This window comes from Pygocentrus nattereri, chromosome 18, assembly GCF_015220715.1.
Source record: "Pygocentrus nattereri isolate fPygNat1 chromosome 18, fPygNat1.pri, whole genome shotgun sequence".
NCBI classification, from domain to species: Eukaryota; Metazoa; Chordata; class Actinopteri; order Characiformes; family Serrasalmidae; genus Pygocentrus; species Pygocentrus nattereri.
Window position 1 is genome coordinate 29,931,602 of NC_051228.1, and position 16,574 is coordinate 29,948,175.

At 40.9% G+C, this 16,574-nt stretch overlaps 1 protein-coding gene across 28 annotated transcripts in view; it reads right to left on the minus strand.

Moving 5' to 3' along the window:
• Window positions 1-16,574, minus strand: part of dlg2 (discs, large homolog 2 (Drosophila)) — a 355,760-nt gene that overhangs the window by 170,512 nt on the left and 168,674 nt on the right. The window lies entirely within an intron of this gene.

The window sequence follows — 16,574 nt, forward strand, 5'->3', positions numbered from 1 at the left end:
AACTACTTTTTTTTTTTTTTTACATAAAAAAGACCGGACAGTGGTAGGTGACTTGTGTTTTCGTGTTCATTTGAAACGTGACAAACAACCCTATCTCAGCCATTTAGCTGAAAGGCCTAGCACTGCTGTTGGTCTGCACTGTCTGTAAGTTGTGTTATCTACACTTCTAAGTGGCATACAAGCATAACGATTATGCTAAATCTCACACTTGAATCAGCATTTCAACCCTTATACCCGATGAATCTGAATACCACCCAGTACTACACTGTAGTATTCCAGAATCCACTGCACCTCAGATGTAGATGGTGCATGTAGGTTTATAAAAGATCACAGCAGCATGTAGAAAAGTGGAAAAGTGTAATCTACGTGGGCTGAGAGTCTGTGGTACGGACACAGATGAACTCGTGTTAAAAAGAGAAATAACATATGACAGGTGGAGAGGCAGGAACACGATCCGCCTGGCAGGGGATTTACTAAAGCTCTCTGTCTCATAACAGCTCCACACATATACACTCAGGTCATTATACATATAACCTCCCACTCAGAACACAGGGTTACATGTATACATCTGCTTAGATTAGAAGCGCTGATCTGGGATTAGCTTTTAACACAATCTGTTGAGTGTAATTATATGAATGGGGGGTTGCCAGCACTCTCTTAGGATGTTTTCCAGTAGATGCAGAAAAAAAAAATATATTATAGCCTAATTGCACTCATGGTGGACATTCTCAGATCATATATCATATAAAAGCTTAAGCAGTTACTCCAGGACAGTAACCTAGGTAAATGTAACGTTTACCAAGACATAAAATACTGTGAGTAGCTTTACATCAGAGAAAATGTCCAGCAACAGCATGAAGACATTTTTTAATACTCTATGAAATACTGCAGTTAATATAATGTTATGTAACCTTTGGAGAAGTCTGGGGCAAAGCAATATAGAGGACAGTAAGTTGTCAGAAATTCATGTCAATAAAAGATGAACCATTATACCCAAAGGTAATAAATTGCAAGACAAAATATTCTTGTATTTTGCATATTTTTAGAATAATACATCTAACAAACTGTCAGTAAAACAACATCAGTCACTGAGGGTGAAATGATTAAGGTCATATAATTTCCTTTTGTTTCACTTCTTTCAATTTACATATTTGAAAAAGTAGCGTGTTGAATAAATCCGTTCTTTGCTGAAATGAAGAGGTTTATCTAACGTACTGAAGAGCATGAGTCAGCGCTCTTTCCATTAAGACCAAAAACCGATCCCAGATACTGAGTCTAATCTACTTCGAGTCTGCCGTGTTCGAGAAGCTGAATACATTTTGGTATATGTGGCTATTAGAAAGATAATTGAAAACAAATTGAAAATGAGACAACAAATCCCTCATCTAAAGCTGGTTGGTGAATCTGCTTATTGGCTCTGTGGGCCTTTCTGAGAAGCCTCAAGGACAAAGACAGATACTTGACTTCCCTGCGATCACAAATGCCACAAAGCGACCCTAGTTTAAACCAAGCCGACTCGCAGCAGGCTCCAGGTCTGTCCCAGGTGCCGTTCATAATAATGACAGACCACAGCCACCCATGTTCAGAAGCATCTGTATGCTGCGTTCATTAAAATCACCAAGCTTCTGATGTTACCCACATTTACACAAGGCCTACAACACACGAATGGTTCACACAGATAAGAACAGCTCTTAAAGACGGTAATTTATTCGCACACACATCAGGATTAAAGGTGAAGACCATGAATAATTAATGCTGCCCTATGTTGCTAAACCATGTGCAGGCAACTGCGATGGAAATTTGACAAATAAGGTGCATATGAGAATCTCAAGTCTAATTGTTGCAGATATTGTGCATTAGTTTTCATTTCGCGCACCTGTTATCAGGAAAGAAAAGACGGCGAACCATCATTTCAGCTTAAGTTAATTAAGGAGCTGCTCTAAATGCTCTAAATGCTCCCTGCTGCCACCCTCCATCTCTCTGGCTGTAGCCTGAGGGCCACTCTCATTTGCATATTGTATGCCTTTTGAATATCCACCACTTTAGTTTGTCAGATACACTTTGTTTTAATAGATCTCATTAAACACAACTCCTTTCAGCACAGTCAAGCTAAATTGACACTTTCTGTCTTCTTAGAAAGTGTACACTTCTTAAAATGTCCTAAAGGTGGACAATATGACAATATGTTATCATGCTCATGGTGAATTACATACCGAGTATACCATTAGTACCTTTAGAACACTGAATAACTACATGTATCAAAAAGAAAAGTGCAAACAACAAGCAGTGTACAGTACCTACATACTGACCTACAGCTAAGTGGATAGCAATGGATGGTTGAATAATGCAATTTAACTGCTAAGATTTACATGTACTTTTACCAATCGTTCCTCCTGCACATTCTTAAAAAGTTTATTGTTAAAAACAATTAATAAAATATAAAGAATAAAAAAAAAACAGTTTTACAGTCTTTTTAAAATGTGGGACTACTGTTTTGTCCATTTTGTCAATTCCAAACTGTCCACAAACCTCAGATAACTAGACATCGTGAGACATACTGCGTATCATAAAAATGTCTTCAACTATCATAATATTATATTTTTCTACATCACACTTCTTTTAAAATTTCCAATAAACAACAGTTTCTAGGCCATTTCCGCTAACGGGGGTGGCCAGTTTAGTAGATTATCTATGAAAAACGTTCATGCAAATTAACAAAGGCACAACTCAGTAATTAACATACTATGACTGTCAAAATATGAACCCCTATTTTGCTGTCTGTTTTCACCAGGTAGGTGAATAATATCAAAATCTCAAAATAATTTTAGAATTTCAACTTAATAAGTTGATATAATGACTTACTTTCTCAGAATTTTGACTTAGTATGTTGAAATAATGAGTTATTAATCATTCAGAAAGTATAATTACTTTGAGATAGTTATAAAATAGAAATAATGAAAAGTCATTTTAAGAAAATAAAGTCGTTTTTGCATACTAAATCAACATAAGAAGAAAATAAATCCTTATTTCATCAAATTAATTCCTTCTTCCATTTTGCTGATGGGTGTTTCTGAGCATTAAAGGCATTAAACAGTTACATCATTGTCAATGCAGTATTCAGTATTAGTGTTAGTAAATTATAGTATATTGTTTTATAAACCTCTTACCAGTATTTTTTGCGTGTTAAGAAGGAAACTCCTATAATTACATATGCAATAAGACTCAAGCACAAAACAGTACCAACTCCGACTTTGATCTTACTATGGATGCTAAAGGGCAGTGGTCACATCTTAATGCCAAGATCATATTTGTGATGGCATCACATCACATGACCCCTTATATTACTAATTTAGATTACTACTAGAGAGTACATGATATCATAGATCATGCTAAGGACTGCTAATGTTTGCCCATGCTAATAACTGCTACCTCAAGAGATTCTTAATTAGGTTTGGTATGCTGAGTCCAAAACTAATGGACTGCAATATCGAACAAGTCCAGTGCTGTATTGATTGACATGCACTGAGAGCCTCTGAGCATTGTGAAACTTCCTCAACAAGTTTGTGTGGGAATAATGATTGAGAAGGGCACCAGCCCCATAGCGCAACACCAAAATGTATTCTGTTTAATGGGGCTGGTGCATTCAGAGCACAATCACCCAGTGATCTGAGCACACTTCAGTGAGTCACGTACAGCTGCTCCTCGACGCGTGTTTCATCAGTGCCACCTCATGGGACAGCATTCAGACAGTCACTACTCATTATTGGAATGTGTTAACACAGTGGGCGCTTCCTGAAGACTAATATGACAGAGAGATGAATAGTGGGCTAAAAGACTTGCTCACAGTGCCCCTCTGGGACCATCTGGAGGACGTGGTTTCAGCCGAGTGCCATCTCAGGGACGGACTGAAAGTCAGGTGACAGTGCAATCTTCTGACAGCTCACTCCTGCCTTACACAACAACTGTATGTCGTGATGAATTCAGACTTGCAAAACTAGGGAAACGCAATATATAATCTGTTAACTATTACCACAATATTCTACACTGTGCTACTGATATCACAAAAGGCTGCAAAATGGAAATTAGCTCTTTAAAAAATATTTTTGGTCAAAATAATGCAGGTCCTAATCTTTAATCAGGACTGAACATCAAGAATTCATCAATGTATTTTTCAAAACTTGCAACCTCAATATGTAGAGGTAAAATCACAACTTGGCCTATACACATTCGTTGCAGACCTCTGAGGTTTCTGTCATTTTGTAGTCAGGAACATGACCAAATATAGACTTCTTTTACTAAAGGATTAATTTATCGTTAATTTATTAATTTAATGTTTATGACTGATGTTATTCTATTTCTCCTCTTGCTAACACTAACACTCTCTGGTGTGGCATAGCTGTACTACCCAGATCAAGTAAATGGACACTTCCAAAGCATCCATTGTTCTGTGATTTGGGAAGGATTTAATATGGATATGTACACTAGGAGAATAAATACAGCAACTAACAAATGGCCAAAAATTACCATTAGAGATTAATTCTGCCTGGAAAATCAATGAGATGTGTAGCCACACCAGACAAAAATGATGTGCCCAAAGTATAATGGTAATTTGGTCTGTATATTTCTCAGGGGAGGAGGGAGAAAATTACCAACACAGACAATCCTGACAAAAATTAAATCACAGAGTAGCACCCGTGGAAATTGTGTGTAAAAGTGTAAATTTACGTGCCGCATCTCGTGGCCTTGAGTTACATGAATGTACGGCTATTACTAAAAACAGGGATAGAAACTGGCTGAAATACAATGGAACCCCTTATTAGGAGTAACTGTCAAGAAGGTGTTCCACCTTCAATCCCAAAAGCCAAGGTAATTACTTTTTGAGAATAAGGCAAAGTGTCGGTTGAACACACCCCAAGTTCAATCATGGTGCTTCAGCAGAGCCCGCCCATTCAGTCTAAATAGTAACAACTATCAGTACACCATGTGTTTGGAACATGTAGGTGGTCAAGAAGCTCCATAATCTTAGTGGTGGCATTCGTTTGGATATTTAGCCTACTCAATGTAATTTTCCATTATTTGATGATTTGTGTATTTATTGCTGAAGATATCAGTCAGTGAGCTCAGTTTAAAATCCATCCATCCATCCATCCATTATCTTCCGCTTCTCCGCGGTTCGGGTCGCGGGGGCAGCATCCTAAGCAATGAAGCCCAGACCTCCCTTTCCCCAGCCACTTCCACCAGCTCTCCAAGGGGGATTCCGAGGCGCTCCCAGGCCAGCTGGGCGATATAGTCGCGCCAGCGTGTCCTGGGTCTTCCCCGGGGTCTCCTCCCAGGTGGACTCACCTGTGACACCTCCCGAGGGAGGCGTCCAGGAGGCATCCTAACCAGATGCCCGAACCACCTCAGCTGGCTCCTCTCGACGTGAAGAAGCAGCGGCTCTACTCCGAGTCCCTCCCGGATGACTGAACTTCTCACCCTATCTCTAAGGGAGAGTCCAGACACCCTGCAGAGGAAACTCATTTCGGCCGCTTGTATTCGCGATCTTATTCTTTCGGTCATTACCCAAAGCTCATGACCATAGGTGAGGGTGGGAACGTAGATCGACCGGTAAATCGAGAGCCTTGCCTTATGGCTCAGCTCTTTCTTTACCACAACAGACCGGTAAAGAGCCCGCATCACTGCTGACCCAGCACCAATCCGCCTGTCAATCTCCCGCTCCCTTGTACCATCACTCATGAACAAGACCCCGAGATACTTGAACTCCTCCACTTGAGGCAAGAGCCTATCCCCGACCCAGAGAGGGCTCTCCACCCTTTTCCGCCTGAGAACCATGGTCTCGGATTTAGAGGTACTGATTCTCATCCCAGCCGCTTCACACACGGCTGCAAACCGATCCAGCAAAAGCTGAAGTTCGCGGCCTGATGTCCCCAATAGGACCACATCATCTGCAAACAGCAGCGATGTGACCCTGAGGTCACCAAACCGGACACCCTCCATCCCTTGACTGCGCCTAGAAATTCTATCCATAAAAATTATGAATAGAATCGGTGACAAAGGGCAGCCCTGACGGAGTCCAACGCTCACTGGGAACGAGTCTGACTTACTGCCGGCTATGCGAACCAAACTCCAGCTTTGTTTGTACTGGGCCTGAATGGCTCGTAGCAAAGAGCCATGTACCCCGTACTCCCAAAGCACCTCCCACAGAATACCCCAGGGAACAGAGTCAAATGCCTTCTCCAGATCCACAAAGCACATGTGGACTGGTTGGGCAAACTCCCATGAACCCTCCAGAATCCTGGAGAGGGTGAAGAGTTGGTCCAGTGTTCCACGACCAGGGCGGAACCCGCACTGTTCCTCCTGGATCCGAGGTTCGACTATGAGCCGGACTCTCTTCTCCAGTACCCTTGCATAGACCTTGCCAGGGAGGCTGAGGAGTGTGATTCCCCTGTAGTTGGAACACACCCTCCGGTCCCCTTTTTTAAAAAGAGGCACCACCACCCCAGTCTGCCAATCCAGTGGCACCGCCCCCGATGTCCACGCAATGTTGAAAATGCGTGTCAGCCAAGACAGCCCCACAACATCCAGAGCCTTGAGGAACTCAGGGCGGATCTCATCCACCCCTGGAGCCTTGCCACCAAGGAGCTTCTTAACTACCTTAGCGACTTCGGCCTCAGTAATGGACAAGCCTATTCCCATGTCCCCAGACTCAGCCTCCTCACTGGAGAACGTGTCGGTGGGATTGAGAAGGTCCTCAAAGTATTCCTTCCACCGCCCAATGACGTCTTCAGTCGAAGACAGCAGCACACCATCTCCACTATATACAGTGCTAGTGGCACACTGCTTTCCCCTTCTGAGTCACCTGACGGTTTGCCAGAATCTTTTCGGAGCCGACTTAAAGTCACTTTCCAAGGCCTCACCAAACTCCTCCCATACACGAGTTTTTGCCTTGGCGACAACTGAAGCCGCAGATCGCTTGGCCTGTCGATACCTGCCAGCTGCCTCTGGTGTCCCACAGGCCAACCATGCCCGGTAGGACTCCTTCTTCAGCTTGATGGCATCTCTCACCTGGGGTGTCCACCACCGGGTTCGAGGATTACCGCCCCGACAGGCACCAACTACCTTAGGGCCACAGCTACAGTCAGCCGCTTCAGCAATGGAGGAACGGAACATGGCCCATTCTGAGTCAATGTCCCCCACCTCCCCCAATATCTGGTCAAAGTTCTGACGGAGGTGTGAGTTGAAGATCAATCTGACAGGTTCTTCTGCTAGACGTTCCCAGCAAACCCTCACTATACGTTTGGGCTTGCCTGGTCTGACCGGCATCTTCCCCCACCACCTGATCCAACTCACCACCAGGTGGTGATCAGTTGACAGCTCAGCTCCTCTCTTTACCCGAGTGTCCAAAACACATGGCCGCAAGTCCGATGACACGACTACAAAGTCAATCATTGAACTGCGGCCTAGGGTGTCCTGGTGCCATGTGCACTTATGGACATCCTTGTGTTCAAACATGGTGTTCGTGATGGACAAACTGTGGTTTGCGCAGAAGTCCAAAAACTGAACACCACTCGGGTTCAGATCAGAGAGGCCATTCCTCCCAATCACACCCCTCCAGGTCTCACTGTCATTGCCCACGTGAGCGTTGAAGTCCCCCAGTAGGACAATAGAGTCTCCAGGAGGAGCACTTTCAAGCACCCTTCCCAAGGACTCTAAGAAGGCTGGGTACTCTGAACTGCTGTTCGGTGCATAAGCACAGACAACAGTCAGGACCCGTTCCCCAACCCGAAGGCGTAGGGAAGCTACCCTCTCGTCCACCGGAGAAAACCCCAACATACAGGCACCAAGTCGAGGGGCTATGAGAAAGCCCACACCTGCCCGCCGCCTCTCACCATGGGCAACTCCAGAAAAGAATAAAGTCCAGCCCCTCTCAAGGAGATCCAGAGCCCAAGCTGTGTGTTGAGGTGAGCCCTGCTATATCTAGCCGGTATCTCTCAACCTCGCGCACCAACTCAGGCTCCTTCCCCGCTTGTGAGGTAACGTTCCAAGTTCCAAAAGCAACCGAGGATCAGAACGCCAAGGCCCACGCCTTCGGACACTGCCCGATCCACAAAGCACCGAACCCCTACTACTGCCCCTCCCATTGGTGGTGGGTCGATGGGAGGGGGGACTCATGTAACTCCTTCGGGCTGGGCCCGGCCGGGCACCATGAGTAAATGCCCGGCCACCAGACGCTCGCTGGCGAGCCCCTCCCCCAGGCCTGGCTCCAGGGTGGGGCCCCGGTAACCCTGTTTCAGTTTAAAATGTCCATTATAATTTAGCATTTTAGTTAATGTGATTGGAATATAAGGTTGCATAATGACTGATACTCTGCTAGCTAGCCTGCTCATGTCACAACCATTCGTTGAGAGCTAGGAATCTAAATATAAACATATCAAATAAAAAAGTAACTGGACAAATGTTTTTGATAATCTAGATCACATACTGAAAGAGGCAGTTACTAATTACTGGTATTTCCAATGCAATAATAGTCATTTCGACTAGCAATTTGCTTTGTAGTCTCTGCCTTGTTTAAAAGCTTGGATTCCTGCGCATAGTGTCGTAAATGGTAGTTTCAATTAAAGTTAACGTGTTTTTCTAAGGTGTTGTTAGTTCAATTTTTAGAATGTTTGAAAAGCTTTAGGACTGGCGACCTGTCTGGGGTGTATCCTGCCTTCTGCCCAATGACCGCTGGGATAGGCTCCATGGGTGTTTCAAACATGGAATCAGAATATGATGGTCACCTCAATCCATCTTCTTTGTAGAAAACCATATATAAAAAAATAATAAAATACAGATTTTTGTACATGGCTAATGCACAAAGGAAAGAAGTACAAGGAGTACAAAGTACAAGGAAAACACAGACAAGAATAGTACTTATGGAATGGAGAAATCCACTACTCTCCAGGAGGTGCACTGCTGCTTGTTTAACATTTCCTAAAGACCACTTGGATGAGCCAGAAGACATCAACACAGAAGTGTTCTGTCGTTTTTATGGCTTAAATGAAGCATAATCTTGTGTTTGCCAAAAACCGAACACTGCATTCCAGCATACGATCCATATCCCAGCTGTGAAACATGGTGGTGGCTACATTACAGTTTGGGGCTGTTTTGCTGCTATTGGACCAGGACAGCTTGCTATCATTTTGTATCAATGAATCCTACAGGAGAATATCAGGGCATCCATCCATGAACTGAATCTCAAAAGATGATGTGGTCTGCAGAAAGACAACAACCCTAAAAATACCAGTTTGTCAGAGAATGGTCAAAGCAGACCTTAATCTTTTAGAAATGTTGTGGCATAACCTAAGGTGTGGCATTCATATAAGAAAGCCCAATAACTATACAGAGTTGAATCAGTTCTGTAAGGAGGAATCAGACAACATTCCTCTAGGTTAAAGTGTTGGTCTGATCAATATTTACAGAGCCTATTTGGTTAAAGTTATTGCTGCTGGAGGGGGTCACACTGGTTTCTGAAAGGGGGGTCACATTCTTTTGCCAATATAGACATTTAATGTTGGATCATTTTGTTTAATAAATTAATTAAAAACTATACACACAGTTTTTTTTGTTATCTATTTAACCAAGTTCTCTTTATCTATTATTATGAGTTAAATGAAGATCTGATCATATTTTAAGTCAGAAATTCTATTATTCTGGAAATTCATATCATGCTAAAGCATTCATTAACTTTCAAGAAGCAATGTATATAATATGAAATTAGTGTATATAATATGAAATGACTATTTTTACAACTTAATGGCCTGATAATTCACACAACAATCTACAAATCATAATTGACACTCATAGCATAATGATTTTAACAAGAGGAGAACGTACTTGTAGGTCTTGAAACCCGTCAGTTAATCACATAGCACATTAAGTCATTTTTCCCATAGACAAAAAACAACTGAGACCCAGGGTTTGCCTGTTGATGGCAAACAACAAAATGATGACACTTTCTCCTCTGATAATCTATCCAAAAGCAACGCAGCAGGCACAACCATGAAAACGCCAATCTCCACACATATGGCACATTGAGATTCCAACCATGTGTTCCTCTACTGAAAGAGTAAAGTTATTGCCTGCTCAGTGGTGTCTGTCGGGGTGATGATGTTAAAATCAATTTTATATTAAAGCGAAGGTGCTACGTGCATGCCGGGGGATAAGTGAGAACAATCGGCACTGAAATAAAAACCTCCTGTCTACAATGCAGCCGCTGACATAACACAGAATGTCCTGAGCAGATTGATAAGGCTGGACTGGAAGGATTAGAACTGCACTTAAGCAGAAAGAGTGGAGCCGGGAAAGGGGAGAGAGAGGGAGAAAATCAGATAGAGAGAGAAAGGGCATATTAGGCATATATCACACATACACTGCTGTTGGTCCATATTTTAGGCACCATGTGATGGGTTTTAGAAGAGAGATTAGGAGAAGCTTGCAAATAGCAGTATATTATTACACAAGCACAACAGCATGCATTTCATCACTGTCGAATAAAAACCTCAGATAGCACTTTACTGCAGTAGTGTTCAAAAGGCTACATGCTATCCTCATAAACCCTTCACGACAATTAAGACAAACCAATATTAAAAATATAAACACTTATTCCAATAGCCATAAAGATTTTACACTTGTTTTGGTTGGGTTGGGACACTTTCTCGGATGAAATGACAGACTTTGTTATATTGTATTGATAATACAGCAGAGCTGGCCACGTCATTCTGACTGAACAGAAGTGAGCATTTTCTCAGACTCTGTCTTAAATTGAGTTTCATTTTACCATTTATTAGATTTCAGCTATGTCGCATCATCAGAATTACGTCGATACACAAAAAGCAACAAAACCTGTTGTGCACAACGTGCTATGTCATTTTAACACAAACCGATGTCACCTGACAGAGGCATTCTGTTAAACTGACATCAAAGCTGACAAAATCAGCCTTTATGACAAAATATGTCTACTGAAATAAGACTCTATAAATGCTCATATAAGTTTGTCAGTTTTCATGACCAGCTTTTGTAGAGGTCATGCAGACTCAAGAGCCCTGCCCTACAAGTGTTACCAAACCTCATAACAGCATTTGATGTATTTTTTTTCCACTTGAAAATATCAGCTGCCTTTACACAGTGTGACCAATCTGTGATAAAGCAACAGATGTCAAAATTATTTGGCATAACAGCCTACACTTTGTTCCATTAACAAGATATTTGCTGCAACAGTGATGATGCACAAATTGTCACACACCACACATTCTAAATGGTGTACGGATAGCAGCTAATGGAGTCATAGTACTATTCACACGCTCTGCCATACTAACCAGTCATCGATTCCCATAAAAATATTGACCTGAATCATGACCTTGACTTCATTGATCTTGGGCAACACACACTCATGCAGATGCGGATATACACACATGCAGAGTTATATCACACAGAGCAACAGCACAATGTGAGGTCAGTACAGTAAAAGCAAGCAGATAGTCTTTAAAGGAAATGGGGAATGACTGCAGTTCCAATATGCACACATCAGCCACCATCTTATTATTTTATTTACAGCCATTAAGTACTTGTTTTTCATTAAAAAAAATAATTTTCTCAAATATTTAGTGTCACCTTTTGTATTTATTACAGCTTCAATTATTTGGTCTTTTCAGCTTTTCAGAATCCCATCATAATCCCAAACACATTCAGTGTTGCTGAAGTCTGGACTCTGGAGTTGTCAGGCCATTACTCTAAAAACACCAACAGCTTCTTTGAATGATTTGTAAATTGTAACAGTATTTTGACAGCTCTCAAACTCTCTTTCACAGTTGCTGGTAGTCACATTTTTTCTTTATTTAAAGTCCAATTGTGGAAACTTATAGTATTTTTACCTTATTTTCCCTCTACCTCTCCTTATTTTTAACCTTCTCATAAATATCTCCTGACAATTAAGAGTGGTCACTGACACAGTATTTTTTGCACAGTATCATATACTGTCAGGGTGCTGTCCAGCTACATTTTTCATTTATCAAGCTACAATGTAAACGCACCCTCAAATGTACAACAGTAGTTGGAATATCCAACAGTTTACATTCAATACATTTTTTGTTTTTCTTTTTTCCCCCCAGGTGAAAGGTACGCATTTCTACCTTTTCATAAACTAATGTTTCAATTAGAAAGATCACATAAACAGCCTGACGACAAGACAGTGTTGAGTCAATATAACTGAAAAATTGCAATGGAATATGGTATAATTATGGTTCCTAAGTAAAGATACTGAAGACATATCTTTGTGTGTTCTCCTCCATGGACATGAGAGGTATCACTCCAGTGATAGTTTAGTACTTTTTTTTCTGAGAATGTATACACGCTCAGTGCTGTAAACTGACCAACCTTTATCTATGTAGCTACAGAGATGTGTGCTGGCTTTATTACTGCAATTTATTACTTATTACTGCTGAAAATCATTAGGTTTCCTATATAAACAGCTTTCTTTGGCAGCATATAATGACCTCAATGTTTCATACTAAAAAGGTTAAACTATTTCTAAAAAGAATAATAAATCTTTTCTCTTAGTTTCTGGTTAAAAATTAAACACCCATTTAGTGGACCCAGTGGACTGCGATCCACTTAAACACCTACAGATTACACAGACATTAATGTAAATGCTTTAAGATTTGCAGTTTATTTCTTAGCTTTCTTTGTTAAGCAGTAAATAGAGAGGGAGTGAGGGATGAGAAGGATTATAGAGGGTGTTCAGGGAGTGCCCTTGAACAGTGTTTCAAAAAGATATTTTTAAATTGGCATTTTTTTCACCCAAAAAAGTAGTTCCAGCAGCTTAGAGTAATGTGACAACTGTTACTTAGCAACAGAGGGTCAAGGGAATGGCACAGGTGTGGTGAAAAAGGTGCATTTACATGTTAGAAACAACAACATGTTTACAATGCATTTCAACCAATCACTCTGTGGTCAAAACTTGTTGCAAACATTTGTACATTCAACATTAGTGATGGCTAATGCTATGAACCCTGCAATTTTAGCAAGGTCAATGCTAAAATGACCAGAGTGTAAAGCAAGGACCTATTTCCCTGTCAATTCCCACCTTTACATAGTATGGCACTGGTCATAACCTACTGAGCATACCATGCATTGTGAAATACATTTTCATAACACTGCGGGCCAGGTGTACAACCCTATTTCCAAAAAAATTGGGATGCTGTGCAAAATAAATAAGTAAATAAAAACAAAATGCAATGACGTGCAAATCATTTAAACCCTAGATTTCATTGAAGTTAGCACAAAGACAATATATCAAATGTTGAAACTAAGAAAAAATTTAATGGTTTTTGAAAATATATGCCCTTTTTGAATTGGATGCCAACAACATGGTTGATTCAACAGCTGGTGGTTGATTGGCAACGAGTCAGTTACATGACCGGGTACAAAAAAGAGCATCTCATTGATTACATAATGTAATTAAAAATTAAAGTCTGATTTACTAAGGCTTTAGCTAACAATGTAAACTGCATGCTGGACCATATTCTTATTTCACACACTAGTAAGGAGTAGAATATAAAAGACACAGTGAGCTGTCAACAAGCTTGTGCAGTCAGATTCGCCACACCACCAGACTTAGCCCAACGGTAAGAGTAAATATTGTGGCTGTAACACATTTGTTCATTCATAAACAAAGATTCCTGGAGTGCTCTACTACTTGCATGATGCAAGACACTGCCGCATATGCCGGTAGAGACTCGTAACATGACACAGTCCTGCAAAAAATAACGCCTGAACCACTGTGCTGGTAATTTTACCTGCTGAACCTCATCAAATTCAAAGTTTCTCAAACCTCCCTCCTGAAAGTAATCTAAATAAGAGCAATCTGGCACATTGAGATTCTACTTACATGTTTATTTTATTGCAAGCAGTTTGGGGATTAGAAGTGCACTATTTAAAAAACCCCTACTAGTCGAGGTTTAATATTTATGAGTGGAATTTTAATTTTAACATGCGCAAATTTAATTCCGGAATTAAATACTTACTAAGTAAAATTTTAATTTCACATGTTTAAACTGAATTCCTAAGATCAGGAAAATAAGAAATAATATTTCTTTTTACTGCCATAGTAATAAGAATTTTAGCATGTCAATTTAATTTTTAATTGTGCAAAAGATTACTGCAATTATAATAAATTGGAAAAAACTCTTACCAATGAGACCAATCTTAAATGTTAAAATATAATTCGTATTCTCATCCAAGTAGAGGAACTGAATTTTAAGTTATTGTAATTAGATTTTTATGCAAATGTCATCCAAAACATTTCTGATAAAAGAACTTTGTTTCATGATTAAAAGTTAAAAGCATCTTTTTTGAACAGTGCATTGCAGCTGTCAGAATTTCTTCAAGACAAGACTTAACAACTGCTTTTTTTTATGAATCTGGCCCTAACAAATTAATTAAGTGCCACTTTTAACTACAACCTTAGTAAACCAAACATTAATTTTAGATGCAGTACGAGCATGCATTGAAGCTGCACCTGCACATGCCCTCACTTTTAAGACTTCAAATGTCATTTTACTTTGCATAGGGTGGAGGTCACAGCCAGTGCTGCTGTCATAGTGTGTGAGGGTGGGAAATGACAGGGAACTAGATCCTTCTTTATGCTCTAGTCATATAAGCGCTGACCGGTACTTTTATGTTTTATCAAGACTGTAAAACATGACAGTTTTGCTCCTGTTTGTAGATTTGTATATTACACTTCGTCACTCTGACATGCGAGAACCTTAATGTGAGCATGTTGCCAAGAACACATTGTTAAGGATGTGATTGAGAGGGCAGTTGCAGCGTGGCTTTAATGCTAACTAGGCTAGCTACTCTTGCTGATGTTAGCATTTATTTGACAGACTAACAGGCTGGCACATCGTCCACTGAATGGTGACTTGCATGAAGCGGTGAGTCCAGCATTCAGTGTTAATCATCCTACACAAAAGCTACCGCTTATCAGCTTTTTTGAATATGGCCACTATGGTTGCTGGCAGTGTTAAAGGAAGTCTAAAGGAAGGCACGACCACATTATGACTGCTTTTGAGATGGAGAATATTTCATGCAAAGCAAACCACCACTAGTTGCCAAAACTTTAGTAAATTGTATTGAATATAAATTAGCAGCACTTCCAATAGTTACACCTGATTGCATGATTGTTTCCAGTTTTACATAATATGACATTATATGTGCAAACACTTCTGAACAACCCTTCCTATTAGTAAATTTAGCTACTTTAAGGTACACATAGGGGTCAAATGCACACAAACCTTGTCTAATCTCCAGAGAAAAGCACTGACAATTGAATAATATGCTCTGGAGTAGGTGCACATGATCTTAAGGTCACAATGCCCAATGCCAAGTGTGAACTCAAAGTGTATAAACTCGTCCCCAACCCCCCATCCCCCCAGCATTGGGCTGTGGAGCAGTGGAATTGCATTCTCTGGAGTTCCTTCCAATATCATTGGGATGATTGGAGTGATCCAGAACCAACATTGGTTACTGACCTCACTAATGTTTTTGTGGCTGAATGCAATTAACGACAATGTTCCAAAATCTGGTGTAAACCTTTGCCAGAAGAGCAGAGGCCATCACTGCAGCAAAGGGGGACAAACTCCTTTTTAATATTCTTGATTTTAGAAGAAACATTGGATAAGCAGGTGCAAAACCTTTGGCCATATGGTGTATGATGCGCAAAATGTGTTCTTTTGGTGCCTAAAACTAAGCAAAAGGTTTATAACATGACCTTCATGAGATTTAAAGTACACCAAGGCTACTAGCTTAGGCAAAGGCATCAATAGTACACCTACAGCTATAGGAGTGATCCAAAGCTTTGGTAGTGTTCGGAGCTGTAACAAGGCTAAAGTGATAAATATGATCAGACCTCTAGCCGGATGAACTGTAGCTGGCTGTATATCTGAGATTATGGCTAAGGCAGTATGTAAAGCTGCTGTACATTAAACGATTCCCCCGAAGCAGAAGGTGACAGCAGGAAGCAGAAACATGCAGAGTCTAGTTAAAGGCCAGAGCCTGCAGGGGTAGTCTACATCAAAGTGACCCTAGACAGGGTAATAGAGGGTTCTAATGCCTTCAATTTTCCCTTACTGTAAATACACAGCAGGGTTTGCATTTGCCATACCCGTTTTTTTTTCTCAACCAAAAAATACATTTAGGAAAGCTGCAAGTATAACATAAGCTAAAACTTTCCCGAAAAAAGGGCTTGGTATATGACGTATGAAGAGCCTAGCTGTATTCATCCCACTCAAATATCTATAACAGCCAGGCATAATAAGCCAGAGTACAACAAATGGGTCCTTCCAGGAAATCGCCCGGTGCCACACACACTTACTTTCGATTGGTGAATCTATTTCTGCAGAGCAGCCGTGTGGCTCCCATTGCTGACGACAGATGGAGGGATCCTTCTTTCGCTCTCTTTCATTCTATCTCTCTCTCTGGAGGGTGATTTGCAGAATATTATTCCATAGTAGCAGGTCTGATAAGCAGCTGGCTCC